The sequence below is a fragment of the Salmo salar genome, chromosome ssa02 (genome assembly GCF_905237065.1).
Source record: "Salmo salar chromosome ssa02, Ssal_v3.1, whole genome shotgun sequence".
NCBI lineage: Eukaryota > Metazoa > Chordata > Actinopteri > Salmoniformes > Salmonidae > Salmo > Salmo salar.
The window spans coordinates 27,552,538-27,571,527 of record NC_059443.1 but is presented as its reverse complement, the minus strand read 5'-3'; the positions used below and the strand labels follow the sequence as shown (position 1 = coordinate 27,571,527).

At 43.4% G+C, this 18,990-nt stretch overlaps 1 pseudogene; it reads right to left on the bottom strand.

Moving 5' to 3' along the window:
• LOC106579054 (activating signal cointegrator 1 complex subunit 3-like) overlaps positions 1 to 18,990 on the bottom strand; it is a 111,786-nt pseudogene that overhangs the window by 3,104 nt on the left and 89,692 nt on the right.

Sequence of the window (18,990 nt, the reverse complement as noted above, 5' to 3'; positions counted from 1 at the left end):
ACAAGCCTTCCATTTCCCATATTGAATGAACAGGGAAGAGCTTTCTTCCACCCAGAACATCTGAGTACCGGTGCTCTGACTGACTGACATGTGGAAATGTGCTCAGGGATTGAATCCCAGGGCTGAGAGAGGATCCATTCTGGGATGTATGAAAGCAAGATGTTCTTTTTGATGGGAACAAAAGGACAAGAAAACAGAGGAAGTATTTCAGAGGTGCACTGTTCAGAAAGGAGCAGGGCGGTGGATGTACCCAGAGGGATGCAGTGTGTGGTACAGTACATAAACCTACACAGCAGATCTTGCACACACACAGTCAGCCACTAACCTGACAGATGCGTATGGTGTTGTCCAGCATGGTCTTGGTGTCGGTGCCGTAGTCGGAGCAGGGCAGCTGGGCGCGGCTGAAATGGGCCTGCAGCAGCAGGTGGGTCTTGGTGTGGGCGCTGTCGTAGCTGTGGGGGTTGACCTGCAGGGGGAGACGCTGAGCCAGCTCACTGTTCAGCTGGTCCTCGTTGTGCCTGACGGGCAGCTCCCCGTACCACTCAGCATCCTGGAGAAGAGAGGGAGGGAGGGAAGGAAGAGGGAGAGGGAGGGAAGGGGGAGAGGGAGGGAGGGAGGGAATGGGGTAAGGGAGGAAGGGAGGGGAGCAGAGGGAGAGAGAAGAGAAGAGAAGAGAGGGGGATATAAAGAGAAAGCGAGAAGGAAAGAGATCAAAGTCGGCGAGGAGGAAGTTAGTTCCCTGCTGTGGTTAGATCCTTTGTTACAGTCATCTCCGTTAAAACAGCTGCATCAGGATCACTGGCTCCCCTCACCCAAGAGAGCAGTCCCCCCAAAATATATTTAAGAGCAAAACCTCTCAGCGAATGAAGAAACCTTAAGTTACAACTGTCCATACCTGCTCATAAAATCCTATGAACAGTCAGCAAATACACAGCAATTTTCCACAATATAAAGTTTTATTTTTGAATACAATGTACAGTGGTGGTTCCCTTTCATATTGTTAGAGTCTGTGCTAAACTGTGAATGGATGATGTTGAACAACCAAACACTAAATGTCTACCCACATCTCTATTCTTCACTCCTCATAGGATATGTATCGGCTATATAAAACCATTTGGTCTAATATAAAACCATTTGGCCTAGTATAAAACCATTAGGTCTAATATAAAACCATTTGGTCTAATATAAAACCATTTGATCTAGTATAAAACCATTTGGTCTAGTATAAAACCATTTGGTCTTGTATAAAACCATTTGGTCTAGTATAAAACCATTTGGTCTAGTATAAAACCATTTGGTCTAATATAAAACCATTTGGTCTAATATAAAACCATTTGGTCTAATATAAAACCATTTGGTCTTGTATAAAACCATTTGGTCTAATATAAAACCATTTGATCTAGTATAAAACCGTTTGGTCTAATATAAAACCATTTGGTCTTGTATAAAACCATTTGATCTAGTATAAAACCATTTGGTCTAATATAAATCCATTTGGTCTAATATAAAACCATGATGCTCTAGTATAAAACCATTTGGTCTAATATAAAACCATTTGGTCTAATATAAAACCATTTGGTCTTGTATAAAACCATTTGGTCTAATATAAAACCATTTGATCTAGTATAAAACCGTTTGGTCTAATATAAAACCATTTGATCTAATATAAAACCATTTGGTCTAGTATAAAACCATTTGGTCTAATATAAATCCATTTGGTCTAATATAAAACCATGATGCTCTATAAATCGGGCTGTGTTTAGTGCTGACGGGGTGTTCTGTTTTGAGGCTTGTTTGTGGGGTTTCAGAGGACACAGATGCAAGGAGACGCATGGCTCTTTTTCTGCGTTTCTCTAACTCACTGCAGTACGTTAAGTTTCCCCAACGTATTTCCATCAACAGAGGACCAGCGGAGACATTTGTCATTGGGCCTATCCTGCTCTGGACTGTTAAGCTAGCATCCATCAGCAGAGAGATGCAGTGTTAGAAAAGAGGGGGATTGAGGAACAGAGGGAACGATGAGGGGAAAAACAGGATTGATATGGCAGTGGTTTAGTGTCTGCATGCAGATGTGCAGGGGATAAAGACAATAAATCTTTATAAAGAGATCCTCATAACACACTAACTGCTAACTCCCCTACTCACTCCATCCAGCAATCCATCCCTGCTTCCCTCCCTCCATCCATCCATCTCTCTTGCACACTTTCTCTTTAGTGACATTTACAGACAGGGAGGGAGGGAAAGGGGGAGGCGAATATTGGAAAGTGCAGGAGAGACAGAGAGACAGACAGAGAGACAGACAGAGAGACAGACAGAGAGACAGACAGAGAGACAGACAGAGAGACAGACAGAGAGACAGACAGAGAGACAGACAGAGAGACAGACAGAGGGAAGAGCAACATACTTTTTTCACATAATCTTTCAGTGTGTGTGTGTGTGTGTGTGTGTGTGTGTGTGTGTGTGTGTGGTGTGTGTGTGTGTGTGTATATAGTAGATCACTTGTGAACTCTAAGAAGAAGAAATAGTAGAGCTTCGGGAAGTGGACAAGGGAATCTAGCTGGGGGAGTGGACAAGGGAATCTAGCTGTGGGGAGTGGACAAGGGAATCTAGCTGTGGGGAGTGGACAAGGGAATCTAGCTGTGGGGAGTGGACAAGGGAATCTAGCTGTGGGGAGTGGACAAGGCAATCTAGCTGGGGGAGTGGACAAGGGAATCTAGCTGTGGGGAGTGGACAAGGGAATCTAGCTGTGGGGAGTGGACAAGGGAATCTAGCTGGGGGAGTGGACAAGGGAATCTAGCTGGGGGGAGTGGACAAGGGAATCTAGCTGGGGGGAGTGGACAAGGGAATCTAGCTGGGGGGAGTGGACAAGGGAATCTAGCTGTGGGGAGTGGACAAGGGAATCTAGCTGTGGGGAGTGGACAAGGGAATCTAGCTGTGGGGAGTGGACAAGGGAATCTAGCTGTGGGGAGTGGACAAGGGACAGGGGGGTGTAGGGGCTGGCTGGGGGCGTTGTGGGAGCAAAAGAGGGGAAGATAATGTCTAAATCTTTTCTGCATTTTCAACACATTTCTTTCCCGACAGTTCCTCTCTAATCTGTGATCCTTCATACTCCCATCTCGTCGAAACGTCTGGGTGAGAGCCATCATGGGGGAGTCAGAGGGTGGAGGGGGCACAACGGGTTATCTGACACAACTAAGATGTCGCCGGGTGACCCCCATTGAGGAGAGGTGTGAAACCGCTTTGTGTCCTAATGATCCCACCAATTACCAGCCACCAATCAGCAGCCTCACTAGGAATAACAGACTAAAACAGGGAGTAGAGGGAGAGGAGGAATAAGTACTCGCTATTAACTGGAAAAAAGAGGAAGAAAACCATATGGAGGAGAACAAAGACCCAGGAGTAATGAGGGGAGTTAATGAGGCCCAGATAAAGAGGTGTTAATTTGAAAGAACTGAGATCCAGACCTCAATCATGGTCATCTACCTATCCTACTGTCCAGTAGTCTATCCCGCTCTCTTTCTCAATGTGAACACAATGGGAGAAACACATGTAGAAGCACAGTAGTACGGTAAACAAATGACATCGGCCTGCACAATGCCTGATAGACTATTAGACTAAACTACACACTCAAACATTTAGAACAGGAAATGCAAATCAATGGCTGTAGTCCCACCGCTGATGATGGAGTCCAGTCCAGTCTAGTCCAGTCCAGTCCAGTCTAGTCCAGGACAGTCCAGGACAGTATATAGTAGAGGAGATAGATGCCATGATGAAAATAAGACAATGTCATCATGTTCTGTGGTCATTCCCAGCAGGCAGTCAGACATACCGTGAGGACAGAGAGGATGTCCTGGATGGGCAGCTCAGCCCTCAGCCTCTCCTTGAACATCCCGACTGTCTGGTGCTTCAGGTAGTAGTAGGAGGAGATACGACCGTACGTCAGGGCCTCAATGGTGCAATCATCCTGGAGGAAGAGAGGAGGAAAGACAGAGAGGAGAGGAAACAGGGCGGAAGAGATGAAAGGAGACAGTGAGGAGAGAAGACAGAGAGGAGAGGAAACAGGGCAGAAGAGATGAAAGGAGACAGTGAGGAGAGAAGGCAGAGAGGAGAGGAAACAGGGCGGAAGAGATGAAAGGAGACAGTGAGGAGAGAAGACAGAGAGGAGAGGAAACAGGGCGGAAGAGATGAAAGGAGACAGTGAGGAGAGAAGACAGAGAGGAGAGGAAACAGGGCGGAAGAGATGAAAGGAGACAGTGAGGAGAGAAGACAGAGAGGAGAGGAAACAGGGCGGAAGAGATGAAAGGAGACAGTGAGGAGAGAAGACAGAGAGGAGAGGAAACAGGGCGGAAGAGATGAAAGGAGACAGTGAGGAGAGAAGACAGAGAGGAGAGGAAACAGGGCGGAAGAGATGAAAGGAGACAGTGAGGAGAGAAGACAGAGAGGAGAGGAAACAGGGCGGAAGAGATGAAAGGAGACAGTGAGGAGAGAAGACAGAGAGGAAGAGGGGCGAGAAGACATGGTCAACTCTACTGATTCATGTTAAATCTATCAACACAAACCACAATGGTCCCCTCAGTATGTACCTGTGTGCCTTAAGCCTTCACACTGCCTTACTACCACAGGCAAATGAATCAATATGAATACATGTGCACATACATACACATCGTACACACAAACACTCCCCTACCTCTCCTATCTCCATACAGTAGGAACACTCCAGGTCTCGGAGACTCCTCTCCACCAGGTTGGACAGGTACTTGTTGATGGTCTCGTGGCTGATGTCATCCAGGCTGTAGTAACTGGACAACACACAACCACGGTTAGACCTACATGTAACAGAAACTTAGGAAGAGAGATTACAACAATTAGGAAACAGACAACAACAAAAAAGCAACAGCCACGTTTATAAAAGATCCTGGGCTATTTAATAGAGGAAATTGAAACGTTTCATCATTTTCATATCTAGTTCCTGACTATTACTCCCAAATCAAGTGACCTCTGATAGGTCCAGAACACCACATGAGCAAGGACAATCCTTTAAAAAGTCCCTAAAAAGGAGTCCATCTTTAAGGAAACAGCTGACACAAACAATGCTTTTCTACCTCTCCCTTCTCTCTAATAAACCCTCTGTAGCTGCTGCAAAGTTATGCTAAAACAGAGAAATACTATTGGACATGTTTAAGATGTGGCCAGTGGCAGTCATAACTCAGGGGTATTAAAGGAGTCTATGGGGAGTGTGTAATATATGTATGTTTTTACTGCTTATTGATTTACTCATAACCCTGCGCTGACCATAGTAACGACTCCATGCTCCCAACACTAACACAGATACACTTCATCTATACAGACATAACGTATATTATCAACACACACACAGACATACACACAGTGTATTCTCTAGCTAGCACATAAAAATCAATACACGGCACACATCGATCAAAAGCCACTGCATCATAAGCATCAATAATACCACAGAATAGGCCTGTTTGTCTTCTCTGGGTTTGTTTTAGGGGTAAAACTGGGGTAACAGATAATTATTAAGACTTTAGACAAACTGTAGGTCTAAAGGAGCTTTGCCATGCCAGCCCACAGCCTGGAACAAACAAAATACCCTCTTATCACAAAATGATTCCCAGGTTTTGGGCCATATAGTATTTGCTGAGCTAAGACAACGCATAGCCAAAATGGCTTCCATGCGTGGCTCAGCGGCTCTAATGGGTAAGAGCTACCACATGAGACATGGCCATAAGTGCACACAACTACGTGCTTCATTAACTTCTAATAACAAATAACATTTGAGTGTGTGTATGTGTGTGTGTGTTTGGGTGTGTGTGTGTTTGGGTGTGTGTGTGTTTGGGTGAGCGTTTGAGTGTGTGTGCACATTTGAGTGTGTGTGTCTGTGTTTGGGTGCGCATTTGAGTGTGTGTGTGTGTGTTTGGGTGTGTGTGTGTGGGGGGGGTGTGTTTGGGTTTGGGTGTGTGTGTTTGGCTGTGTGTGTCTGTTTGTGTTTGGGTGTGTGTGTGTGGGTGAATGTGTGTGTGTGTTTGGCTGTGTGTGTGTGTGTTTGGCTGTGTGTGTATGTGTGTGTGTGTTTGGCTGTGTGTGTGTGTGTGTGTTTGGGTGTGTGTGTTTGTGTGTGTGTGTGTGTTTGGGTGTGTGTGTTTGGGTGTGTGTGTTTGGGTGTGTGTGTGTGGGTGTATGTGTGTGTGTGTTTGGCTGTGTGTGTGTGTGTTTGGCTGTGTGTGTATGTGTGTGTGTGTGTGTTTGGGTGTGTGTGTGTGTGTGTGTGGGTGTGTTTGGGTTTGGGTGTTTGTGTTTGGGTGTGTGTGTGTGTGTGTGTGTGTGTTTGGCTGTGTGTGTATGTGTGTGTGTTTGGCTGTGTGTGTGTGTGTTTGGGTGTGTGTGTTTGTGTGTGTGTGTGTGTGTGTGTGTGTGTGTGTGTGTTTGGCTGTGTGTGTGTGTTTGGCTGTGTGTGTATGTGTGTGTGTTTGGCTGTGTGTGTGTGTGTGTGTGTGTGTGTGTGTGTGTGTGTGTGTGTGTGTGTGTGTGTGTGTGTGTTTGGCTGTGTGTGTGTGTTTGGCTGTGTGTGTATGTGTGTGTGTGTGCTGTGTGTGTGTGTGTGTGTGTGTGTGTGTGTGTGTGTTTGGGTGTGTGTGTTTGGGTGTGTGTGTGTGTGTGTGTGTGTGTGTGTGTGTGTGTGTGTGTGTGTGTGTGTGTGTGTGTGTGTGTGTGTGTGTGTGTGTGTGTGTGGGTGTGTTTGGGTTTGGGTGTGTGTGTGTGTTTGGCTGTGTGTGTGTGTGTGTGTGTGTGTGTGTGTGTGTGTGTGTGTGTGTTTGGGTTTGGGTGTGTGTGTTTGGCTGTGTGTGTGTGTGTGTTTGTGTTTGGGTGTGTGTGTGTGGGTGTATGTGTGTGTGTGTTTGGCTGTGTGTGTGTGTGTGTGTGTGTTTGGGTGTGTGTGTGTAAAGCTTTAAAGTTAGTGTTATGAAAGATGTGGTTATACAGCATGCAGAGGAGTTCAAGCTATTACAAGTCATTTGCAGAGGAGAGGAAATAGAGAAATAATATGAGAATGAAACAGATGGGGAGAGATAGACAGAGACAGATAAGACAGAGAGAGAGATAGACAGAGAGAGAGACAGAGAGAGAGATAGACAGAGAGAGCGATAAGACAGAGAAAGAGATAGACAGAGAAAGAGATAGACAGAGAGAGAGATAGACAGAGAGAGAGAGAGCGTGTGCAAGAGAGAAGGAGGATGAATACCAATGGCTCAGTTAACAGGTAGAAGGATGCTTAATGAAGGTAATTTGACAGTTGCCTCCATACTGATGTATAATAATGTATGTGTGTATGTAAACTTGAATCCACTCACTCTGACACAGCCCACTCATCACATTACACTCACGTAAACAATCCTCCCATGATTATCATTCACAATCATCTGTTGTTCTGTTGAAAACCAGAGGAGGGGTGGTGTGGGGGGAGAAACAGAGCCCGTTGGAAAATAACGCACCGTCGAAACGGAAACAGCAGTTGGGGAGCGGCGGCCATACTTAATGTGGGTTTAATGTTAAGTATGGACGCCATTATCATCACTCCACATGTCAACACAGCCCAGCAGCCAATGCGTTTATTGCTGACCACATTTCACAGCTCTTTACTGGGGTGTGAGAGAGTGTGTGTGTGTGTGAGAGAGAGAGTGTTATGGGCTGTCTGATTAAGTCATGTCCATTAGAATCATCACCATTAGACTCCTGATGCTGCACAAATACATTTATGGTGTGTGTGTGTGTGTGTGTGTGTGTGTGTGTGTGTGTGTGTGTGTGTGTGTGTGTGTGTGTGTGTGTGTGTGTGTGTGTGTGTGTGTGTGTGTGTGTGTGTATAGCAGTGCTGGATACAAGCCTCCCCAGTCAATCATGTCTCCATGAGTAACGGCCGGTAACAAGGTCTCCAGGGCTTGCAGGACAGATCAGATGGCCAATTGGCCATGTATAAAATACAGCTGTGACAATGTGCTGTTGGGTGGTACACATATCTAACCCATAAATCACCTGATATTACCGATACTAAACCAACTATAAAAAAAATAGGACAGGTTGAAAGGGTATGTAGAGCTTGAAGTATAACTTAATGTTGCTAAAAATCTATGTTAATCTTTAAACCAACAATGTGTTTCAACTTACGTAACACAACATATATATGTGTGTGTGTGTGTGTGTGTGTGTGTGTGTGTGTGTGTGTGTGTGTGTGTGTGTGTGTGTGTGTGTGTGTGTGTGTGTGTGTGTGTGTTGTAGGGGCTGGGAGGCCTGGGTCAGGCCTTAGTGGTAAATGTGGGCTGACAGCCGTGTCAATGCCAGCAGTCTGGAATGTTCTGGAATCCTCGTCCTCAATGCATAGCAGATGTCTCTGCAGCTCAGTGCTTCCTTCTACCCAGCCATCCATTAGATGAGGATCAGTGTTTGTGTGTGTGTATGTATGTATATGTACGTGTGTGCGTCCCTGCATGTGTGTACTTGTTTTGTTGCAGAGACAGAGTGCTGTTGTGGCTGTAAATCATCTGTGTAATCACTAGGGTTGCAAAGGGTCGGAAACTTTCCGGTAAATTTTCCATTGAAAGTTAAGCCTGGGAATTTGGGGAATTTTGCTTAAATTCATCAAAAAAGTTAGCTTATAACAGTGAACCTTTTTTTTGTGGGATACACATAAGGCAATTCTAGATCTTATGGCATATTTTGGTTAAACTATCCCCAATTCAATGGAATTGCAACCCTCTGCATGCGCAATGCATTCTTCCATCACATGTACAGCTGATTCTCAAGATCCTGCACACTAATGAGATGCTATTGAGCCCACACTACTACACTGTCTGAGCCAAGGACTACATACTTTCTGGTAAGTTTTGATTACAATACTGGGTGGGGTGAATATATTTTATCTGACATACATGATTTTTTGTTAAGTAGTAAATAGTAGCCTACAGCAAAGTGTGTTTAAATAATTTCTAACTTGTTAACAATTTCTGCTAGTTAGTTTTTGCTACCATGTGGGTTTTAGCTTGCTTGAGCCTGCTAACTGAGGAGTGTTAATTCACCTGTTTCCATACATGTTTCATTAAAAAAAAATTATCTTACAAAGGAGTTGTTTAATCTAACTGCTTTAACTATTTATCTGTACATGGAATTGTATTTGTTTTTTTTGTACATTTTTTTTCCTAATCTTTACAGGAAAATGCACTATCTGATGTGTGGAGACATTTCACTGCAGCTAATGTAGAAGGTAAAGCTGTGTACATTTGCAAATACTGTGCAAAATCATGTGTGAAGAATGCAACAGATGCAGAATCATCTGGCCAAGTGCATAAAGTTCCCTCAGCGCTCACAACAAGCAACCTCTGACAAAAGTCCCTCACCTTCTTTTCGAGGTGAAAATGATGAATCAGACACCTTATCGATAGCAACAGCTCATGGTCCTCCTTGAATCAGACATTTTTTTGACTCAATGGAGGAACATAGTCAGAGAAATACTGATGAATGTATTGCTCGAGCTGTGTATGCAACTGGCTCACCTCTGATGCTCACAGGCAATGTGTATTGGAAGAGATTTCTGAATGTTCTTCGCCCAGCATACACCCCTCCAACCAGACATGCTTTATCTACTCATTTGATGGATGCAGAGTTCAGAGTTCAAGTGAAGGTCAAGCAAATCATGCAATCATCTCTGATGGGTGGTCGAATGTTCTGAGAAAGGAATAATGAACTACATCATCTCCACCCCTCAACCAGTATTCTACAAGAGCACAGCCACAAGAGACAACAGACACACCAGTCTCTACATTGCAGATGAGCTGAAGGCAGTCATCAATGACCTTGTTCCACAGAAGGTATTTGCACTGGTGACAGACATGAACATGAAGGCTGCTTGGTCTAAAGTGGAGGAGTCCTACCCTCACGTCACACCCATTGGCTGTGCTGCTCATGCATTGAATCTGCTCCTCATGGACATCATGGCACTGAAAACAATGTATACACTCTACAAGAGACCCAAGGAAATGGTTAGCTATGTGAAGGGTCATGAAGTTATAGCAGGAATCTACCTCACCAAGCGAAGTGAGAAGAATAAGAGCACCACATTGAAGCTGCCCAGCAACACCCGTTGGGGTGGTGTTGTCATCATGTTTGACAGTCTCCTGCAGGGGAAGGAGTCTCTCCAAGAAATTGCCATATAACAGTCTGCCGATATGGACAGCCCCATCAACAGGATCCTCCTGGATGATGTATTTTGGGAGAGAGTGGTAAGCAGCCTGAAACTCCTGAAACCTTTGGCAGTAGCCATTACACGGATTGAGGGAGACAATGCCATCCTCTCTGATGTTCAGACTCTGCTTGCAGATGTAAGAGAAGAAATCCGTACTACCCTGCCCACTTCACTGTTGCTCCAAGCAGAGGAAACTGCAGTTCTGAAATACATCACAAAGTGTGAAGACTTCTGCCTGAAGCCCATACACGCCGCAGCGTACATGTTGGACCCCAAGTATGCTGGCAAGAGCATCCTGTCTGGTGCAGAGATCAACAAGGCCTATTGTGTCATCACTACCGTGTCTCGCCACCTTGGCCTCAATTATGGCAAGGTTCTTGGCAGTCTGGCGAAGTACACTTCCAAGCAAGGGCTTTGGGATGGAGATGCAATATGGCAGTCGTGCAAACATATCTCATCAGCCACCTGGTGGAAGGGACTTTGTGGATCTGAGGCTCTTTCCCCTGCTGCCTCCATCATCCTCCAAATCCCACCAACATCAGCCGCCTTAGAGGTCCTTGTTTGGGAACACACACACCAAAGTGCACAACAGGCTGACCAATACAATGGTTTAAAAATTGGTGGCCATCCGGGCAAATTTGAGGCTTTTTGAGCCTGACAAGGTTGGAAAGTGACAGTGAAGATGAGGTCTCAGAGCCTGATGTTCAATAGGTGGACATAAGGAGGTCCAGGGAGAAGACATGGAAGCCTGAGAGGAAGACAACCAAAGCATTAGTTTCTAGACTATCATTTTACAGATGTATGTTGAAAACATTTTTGGGAGATGCAAAGGATCATTGGGGATCATTCAATATTCCCTTTTGTTTTTCAGTGAAATCATCCCATGTGAAGAGTCAACTCATTTAATTAAAGTTCAATTCGTAACTAAATTGTATTTTTTAATTTCTATTGGAAGGATTTAATCATTTACAATTATGTCTACTTATAAGGTAAAAGGTTTATGTTTCTGTCTCCATATGATATGGTAAATATATCCAATGCAAAAAACATTACATTTAAAGGGTATTAATATTAATTTGCATATATTTCCATGAATTCCCACGGAAAGTTTCCACCTCTGAATATTCCCCAAAATGTGCAACCCTAACCATTATCACCACATATTATTATTATTATTAAAATACAGGAAAATAATGATGCTGTCAGATTAAGGGGAAATCGATAATCATGTGGGGAATTTGGTAACATCAATCCATGTGCAGGAATCCCTAGGCTAAAGTGGATTTGAATCGGATCATGTATTAGGGCAATACCTACCTTTCTTCATATAACATCTAAGGTTAAACTCAGCTGATCTTATTTTAGCATTGTACATATCACCTTCATTTAAGACTCAGCGTGCAAATGCACCTATACGCATTGTGTAGTGCATATTTATTGATTTTACTTTTGAAACTATGCCAGTATTAGACATTACACAAACATTTAAACTAGCTACTAGCTTCGGATGCACTGTCTTCGTTCAGGTTGGTTGAAAACCTGGGGAAGTTGTTAGCAGGAAGATGCTAGCCCTGTGAGACCCCCGGTTGCAAAAAGTTAAAACAAAGAGGAAAAACAAGGAAATAACTCTCCTGAGGGGATTTTATTTTCAAACGTAATTTTCTTCAGAGCCAATCAGATGCGAGCGTTAACAGCCTGCCCAGAGAGCCAGCCCAATAGTCAAGTCAATGAGATTTGGAAGGATAGCCTCTAGAGGCTGACTGTATTGGAGTAGATTTACATTAGTAAAACATGTGTAGTAAGATCTCTCCAACATCAGTTGCAACGTTTCTGTTTACACTATCCTTACATTAGCCTTGGATGTAGTGTGGCCAAAACCACATTCCTGCTTCGTGTATGTGCAGTATACCTTAAATACCATAGTATATAGACAACCAAAATAAGGAAAGCTATTCAAAGAAATTGTACGTTTGTACGTGAAGTTTGACCATAAACAGAAAATGGGTCTCTACAGGAGCTTCTCATCTACACCACGATTCTCAAATAAAATAAAAGCCATGAAGTTTTATTTGGCTGACAGAACAAAAATGTTGTCTACTGGTATTAAGGTAGGGGAGACGGGGCTAATAGTAAAATGGGGTCAGTTGTAACAGCTAAATAACTCAAATTTAGAAACAACTTAGAAAGATGTTAAACAGGTGCGCCTGGTACCAACTAGCATACCCCGTTTAAAGGCACTAAAATCTTTTGTCTTGCCCATTCACCCTCAATGGCACGCATACACAATTCATGTCTCAATTCATGTCTCAATTCATGTGTCAATTGTCTCCTCACCTTCATGTACACTGATTGAAGTGACATCAATAAGGGATCATAGCTTTTACATGAATTCATCTGGTCAGTCTTCGTCATGGAGAGAGCAGGTGTTCCTAAGGTTTTCCTAATGTTATAGTAAACACACAGCCAGGCTTTGAAGGAATGCTGGTTTGTTCATAGGTCTGTCTGAGCCTGATGCTGATGAGATTAAGACATCAAAGCAGAGAGTGGCTGCATGGTTGAGAGAGCCAAGTTCTGGAAAATATTCGATCAGCAGTGAAAGAGAAGATGACCAGTGACGGAAATATAACATCATCAATGAGAAATAGAGCAAGACCCAATGAAGGAGAGACAGCCACCTGACAGTCTAATATGACCTAGAGCAGGGTTTCCCAAAGCCCAAATAGTTGCATGTTTCGGTTTTTGACATAGCACTACACAGCTGATTCAAATAATCAAAGCTTGATGACGATTGATTATTTGAATCGAGTTTGGGAGACAGAGTACTACTCAATGTGGAATCCATTGTCTACATCACTCTTTGCAATGACATATTATTCATGTTATGTTTCCAAGTACCTGTATGATTGTATTTTTGTTGATCATAATAATGATCACTTTATTTTAGTAAAACTATGATTCACAAAGCGATACTTTTAATCAATTTGCAAAAAGTAATCACAGTATTTGTTGCCATTACTTTATTTTTTGAGTTCTTTACACTTTATAGAGACATTAATTGAAGGTAGTACCTACAGTTCTATTGTATATATACTGCTCAAAAAAATAAAGGGAACACTTAAACAACACATCCTAGATCTGAATGAAAGAAATAATCTTATTAAATACTTTTTTCTTTACATAGTTGAATGTGCTGACAACAAAATCACACAAAAATAATCAATGGAAATCCAATTTATCAACCCATGGAGGTCTGGATTTAATGTCCTTAAAACAAGTCAAAATGAGGCTCAGTAGTGTGTGTGGCCTCCACGTGCCTGTATGACCTCCCTACAACGCCTGGGCATGCTCCTGATGAGGTGGCAGATGGTTTCCTGAGGGATCTCCTCCCAGACCTGGACTAAAGCATCCATCAACTCCTGGACAGTCTGTGGTGCAACGTGGCGTTGGTGGATGGAGCAAGACATGATGTCCCAGATGTGCTCAATTGGATTCAGGTCTGGGGAACGGGCGGGCCAGTCCATAGCATCAATGCCTTCCTCTTGCAGGAACTGCTGACACACTCCAGCCACATGAGGTCTAGCATTGTCTTGCATTAGGAGGAACCCAGGGCCAACCGCACCAGCATATGGTCTCACAAGGGGTCTGAGGATCTCATCTCGGTACCTAATGGCAGTCAGGCTACCTCTGGCGAGCACATGGAGGGCTGTGCGGCCCCCCAAAGAAATGCCACCCCACACCATGACTGACCCACCGCCAAACCGGTCATGCTGGAGGATGTTGCAGGCAGCAGAACGTTCTCCACGGCGTCTCCAGACTCTGTCACGTCTGTCACGTGCTCAGTGTGAACCTGCTTTCATCTGTGAAGAGCACAGGGCGCCAGTGGCGAATTTGCCAATGTTGGTGTTCTCTGGCAAATGCCAAACGTCCTGCACGGTGTTGGGCTGTAAGCACAACCCCCACCTGTGGACGTCGGGCCCTCATACCACCCCCGTTTGAGCAGACACATGCACATTTGTGGCCTGCTGGAGGTCATTTTGCAGGGCTCTGGCAGTGCTTCTCCTGCTCCTCCTTGCACAAAGGCGGAGGTAGCGGTCCTGCTGCTGGGTTGTTGCCCTCCTACGGCCTCCTCCACGTCTCCTGATGTACTGGCCTGTCTCCTGGTAGCGCCTCCATGCTCTGGACACTACGCTGACAGACACAGCAAACCTTCTTGCCACAGCTCGTATTGATGTGCCATCCTGGATGAGCTGCACTACCTGAGCCACTTGTGTGGGTTGTAGACTCCGTCTCATGCTACCACTAGAGTGAAAGCACCGCCAGCATTCAAAAGTGACCAAAACATCAGCCAGGAAGCATAGGAACTGAGAAGTGGTCTGTGGTCCCCACCTGCAGAACCACTCCTTTATTGGGGATGTCTTGCTAATTGCCTATTATTTCCACCTGTTGTCTATTCCATTTGCACAACAGCATGTGAAGTTTATTGTCAATCAGTGTTGCTTCCTAAGTGGACAGTTTGATTTCACAGAAGTGTGATTGACTTGGAGTTACATTGTGTTGTTTAAGTGTTCCCTTTATTTTTTTGAGCAATGTATATAACAAAAATACAGATCCTTGTTATAATAAGAATATTTTTAAGTCTCTGTCCTAATTGGGTTTTTACTAGTGTAAAAAAATTGCACATCCCCAATACAACTAACAAAAAAATGATTATTACGACCATAAATAACAAAAACTAGAGCAGCCCTGCATTTATAAACGTGGATATAGACTTTACCACTTCAGCACGGCTTTGTGGCACATTCGATGCCACGCAGGGCTCACAGGCCAGAAGGTTGAGGGTTCGCCGACCACCATGGACAAGCTCACTCTCCCTGCCTGTCTTATTACACTACAATAAGAGCAGGCTGCAGAAAATGATCAGTTAGGAGGAAATCAGATTTTCTACATTTTGATGGCATATTTATATCAAATACATGCAACAAATTTTCCACCAACAGGTTTCCGTACAAATGCACCACACAAAACCAATAAGCAACGCATAACTACATACCGATTACAGACTTCGAGCGCTAATCGTAAATGGTCTGCGTTTTCAACACCACAATCAAGTAGAGTATGTCAAATACATTCCTGCCTACACAGTATCGAAGGCTTGGTTTGAAAATCTCTGAATGTCATTACACTTTTTGGTGTTTTCTAATTAATGTGTCTCTTTACATTAATAGAACGACCGTTGTACAGTTTGGATGCTGGAATTATATTAGAGTGGAGTGGACGAAGTTGCGCAGGTAGCCTGCAGGAGACTTTTGAAGTGGCATAATAAGATTAAAACATTGTGACTAGTTGTGTTTATGCCACAACTAAAAATGTAATACATTTTAGAAGTTAAATGACATACAGTACCAGTCAAAAGTTGGGACACACATACTCAATCAAGTGTTTTTCTTACTTTTTACTATTTTCAACATTGTAGAATAACAGTGAAGACATCAAAACTATGAAGTAACACATATGGAATCATGTATTAACCAAAAAAGTGTTAAATCTAAATATATTTTATGTTTGAGATTCTTCAAAGTAGCCACCCTTTGCCTTGATGACAGCTTTGCACACTCTTGGGATTCTCTCAACCAGCTTCATGAGGTAGTCACCTGAATTGCATTTCAATTAACAGGTGTGCCTTGTTAAAAGTTCATTTGTGGAATTTCTTTCCTTCTTAATGCATTCAAGCCAATCAGTTGTGTTGTGACAAGGTAGGGTAGATAAGGTAGATAGGTAGATATACAAAAGACCAAGTCCATAATATGGCAAGAACAGCTAAAATAAGCATAGAGAAACGACAGTCCATCATTACTTTAAGACGTGAAGGTCAGTCAAACCGGAAAATTTCAAGTACTCTGAAAGTTTCTTCAAGTGCAGTCGCAAATACCATCAAGGGCTATGATGAAGCTGGCTCTCATGAGGACCACCACAGGAAAGGAAGACCCAGAGTTATCTCTGCTGCAGAGGATAAGTTCATTAGAGTTACCAGCCTTAGAAATCGGCAATTAACTGCAGCTCAGATTTCAGCCCAAATAAATGCTTCACAGAGTTCAAGTAACAGACACATCTCAACATCAACTGTTCAGAGGAGACTATGTGAATCAGGCCTTCATGGTTGAACTGGTGCAAAGAAAACACTACTAAAGGACACCAATGATAAGAAGAGACTTGCTTGGGCCAAGAAACACAAGCAATGGACATTAGACCGGTGGAAATCTGTCCTTTGGTCTGATGAGTCCAAATTTGAGATTTTTGGTTCAAACCACCATGTCTTTGTGAGACGCAGAGTGGGTGACCGGATGATCTTCGCATGTGTGGTTCCCATCGTGGACCATGGAGAGGGTGTGATGGTGTGGGGGTGCTTTGCTGGTGACACTGTCAGTGATTTCTTTAGAATTCAAGGCTTACTTAACCAGCATTGCTACCACAGCATTCTGCAGCAATACGTCATCCCATCTGGTTTGTGCTTAGTGGGACTATCATTTGTTTTTCAACAGGACAATGACACAACACACCTCCAGGCTGTGTAAGGGCTATTTGACCAAGAAGGAGAGTGATGGAGTGCTGCATTAGATGACCTGGCCTCCACAATCACCTAACCTCAACCCAATTGAGATGGTTTGGGATGAGTTGGACTGCAAAGTGAAGGAAAAGCAGACCAAAGGGCTCAGCATATGTGGGAACTCCTTCAAGACTGTTGGAAAAGCATTCCAGGTGACTACCTCATGAAGCTGGTTGAGAAAATGCCAAGAGTGTGCAAAGCTATCAAGGCAAAGGGTGTTTTTCTTTCTCACTTTTGTGGTTCCTACATGTTTCCATATGTGTCATTCCATAATTTGTATGTCTTCACTGGTACTGTATATTTTGGCTATATTGAAGCGTTAGGTTCTAGGTCGAGGAAATAGCTGCTCGGTGTTACGCTTTCCTGAATAACTGGGCCTGCTGGGAGCACAGACCTATGTAGTCACATAGGACAACTAAGGAGAATGATGATCGGCAACACAAAGCGCATCAGTATCAGAAATAGACTACAGCCAGACTGGCCTACTACTGTGCATTTCTAGAATGTCGAGAGTAGACCCACAACTGATCCAAATGGAATGAAACATTCAAATAACAGGGCTTTCATTATTTAAATGACATTTTCACTGTAGTTTACACCCTAGAGTAGAATTGTACTCAATTGTACTAGTTTTCCATTGGATTGTGGCGTTGTAGGCTAGTCCTGGCAGGATACTTGTATAGTCCCTAAAATATAAATAGGGGAGTTTTTTGAGCTGCGTGTCTTCACTATTATTTGAAGCGCATTGATTGTTCACTGCTACGGAGACGATAAACCACTTTTCATTTCTGTGTCACCAGAGGATTTTAGCTCCACGGATACATTTTTAGACTATTAGTGATTGAAATACTTGTATGGCTCACAATTTCCTCCAGCGAAATCAAGACAAGACCAAGGTAGCTATTGTTAGAGCCAAAGCACAGAGAGAGAATCTAGTTGCACATTTTAATTTATGGGCAATAAAGATAAAACCTAGGTGGTATTTTAGATTCTAAACTAAATTTCAAATCACACATTAGCAATGTGAACAAATACACAATTATTTATTGGCACTGGCCTTTTAACTATCCCAAAGCCTAGGACCAGGAGGCATGGACAGGCATCCTTTAGTTATTATGTCCTCAGCCTCTGGAATAGCCTGCCAGAGAACCTGACGGGGTTTGAAACTGTGGAAAACCAGTATGAGGGTTTGTGCACAAGCTAGAATGAAAGGCAGCCAGTGCGTGGGAGAGAAAATATCTGTAGAGTTCAAAAAGTATTCACACTCAAAACCATGAAAAGGAATAACCCAAGGAGGCCGAGATGCAAATATAGTATAATTAATTTAATCCATCCTCAAAAATAAACAAAAACTGAAAGTGCTAATGTAAATAAAAAAGGAACAGGGCATATGTGTCGGCCTCATGCCTTCATCAGTGCCGTGCAAACAAATTAAGACACGTACTTCAGGCCCCTGCTGTGCGTAACAGGCATAACAGGTGCAAGCAGATAGTTAATTAGAGACTGGCGAACAGGAAGTCAATGCATATTAACAAGGAATATAAAAAATGGACAATTCATACATACCGTTCAAAAGTTTGGGCTCACTTATAAATGACCTTGTTTTTGAAAGAAAAGCTAAATGTTTTTTTGACCATTAAAATAACATCAAATTGATCAGAAATACAGTGTAGACATTGTTCATGTTGTAAATGACTATTGTAGCTGGAAACGGCAGATTTTTTTAGGGAATATCTACATAGGCGTACAGAGGCCCATTATCAGCAACCATCACTCCTGTGTTCCAATGGCACTTTGTGTTACCTAATCCAAGTTTATCATTTTAAAAGGCTAATTGATCACAGAACAGCGCAAACTGTCTCTAACCAGAATAGAAAGAGGAGTGGGAGGACACAGTGCACAAATGAGCAAGAGGACAAGTACATTAGCGTGTCTAGTTTGAGAAACAGACACCTCACAAGTCCTCAACTGGCAGCTTCATTAAATAGTACCCGCAAAACACCAGTCTCAATCGTCAAAAGTGAAGAGGCGACTCCGGGATGCTGGCCTTCTAGGCAGAGTTGCAACGAAAAAGCCATATCTCAGAATGGCCAATAAAAATAAAAGATTAAGATGGGCAAAAGAACACAGACAC